Source organism: Suricata suricatta, chromosome 12, assembly GCF_006229205.1.
Source record: "Suricata suricatta isolate VVHF042 chromosome 12, meerkat_22Aug2017_6uvM2_HiC, whole genome shotgun sequence".
Classification (NCBI taxonomy): Eukaryota; Metazoa; Chordata; class Mammalia; order Carnivora; family Herpestidae; genus Suricata; species Suricata suricatta.
Window position 1 is genome coordinate 11886199 of NC_043711.1, and position 1578 is coordinate 11887776.

Sequence of the window (1578 nt, forward strand, 5' to 3'; positions counted from 1 at the left end):
GAGGGGTGCCTGGGGGGCTCAGTCGGTTGAGCATCCGACTTCGGCTCAGGTCATGATCTCACTGTTCGCAGGTTCGAGCCCCGTGTCGGGCTCTGTGCTGACAGCTCAGAGCCTGGAGCCTGCTTCAGATTCTGTGTCTCTTTCTCTCTCTGCCCCTCCCCTGTTCCTGCTCTGTCTCTCTCTCTCTGTCTTTCAAAAATAAATAAATGTAAAAATATTTAAAAAAACAAAAAAGACCCCAACCATTATCTGTTTGTAAAACCAGAGTATTAATGTCCCTTTCAGAATGACATTTATTAAAGCCAAATCTTAAAAATTAAAAACAAACTGAGGCGCCTGGGTGACTCAAGTCAGTTGAGCATCCGACTTCAGCTCAGGTCATGATCTCACGGTTCATGGGTTCAAGCCCCGCGTCGGACTCTGTGCAGACTACTAGCTCAAAGCCTGGAGCCTGCTTCGGATTCTGTGTCTCCTTCTCTCTCTGCCCCTCCCCCATTTGCACTCTGTCTCTCAATAATAAATTAAAAATGTAAAAAAAAAAAAAAAGGTTGGTTCCTTTCAAAATTAAATTTATTAAATTAAATTAAGATTAAAAACAAACCAAAAAACACACACCTTTATTTTCAAAAGGCTGACTCCTTTCCCACAATTTTATTAAGAAAAAGATGGACAAGACCCGACCTGATTTTCAGTCTGTTCTTTGCAGTTTTAGCTCCTCAGGTTGTCCACTTGCATCCAAATACTCCTCCAATTCTCACTATTTCAATCTCCAGCTCTTCAGACACATTGGTTTACTCTTGCTGCATTTCCGGGATGCGTGGTGACATATCTAAAGTTTTAAGAGAAATAATTAAAGTATTCCATTTTAGTTACATCTTTTTTAAATCATTCAGCAACAACTAAACAAAGAAACTTGAATGATACCAAATGAAAACATCCAGAATGTTTCACACATGTTGCCCGAAGCCCTGGACTTACATTATATCTGTACAAGTCCAAGAAAGTCTTCACATACATTGTTTCGTGGCAATGACATTTCTGAAGCACCACCAAAGCGTCACAAGCATCATGTGACCACATTTTTAGAGCCAGGCCATTTGATTCTGTTTTACTTACGTCAGATTTTCCTTCAAACGTTGTTCTGAAATAAATCACACAGCCTCGTACAATCAACCACAAACCTTACACTACTTTCAAAGCCTTGAATTTTGCTTTTAAAATAAATTGCAGAAACAGCTTTAGTGCCACTGATCATGGTGAGGTGTTGGTTACTTGGGGTAATTTTTCACAGAGCCGTTTTCTCTTGTCAGTGAATGGGTTTTGCCACATGCAGATCCACGAGTCCGAATGGCACTGTCTTGCCCAAATTGGTACTATTGTTTTTTTGAGGTTTTATTAATTATTTTGTAACTGAAAAGTCTCAGTTACTTTTTTTAATGTTTATTTATTTTTTAGAGAGAGAGAGAGAGACAGAATGTGAGTGGGGAGAGGGGCACAGAGAGACAGAGACACAGAATCCAAAGCAGGCTCCAGGCTCTGAGCTGTCGGCACAGAGCCCGATGTGGGGCTCGAACTCAT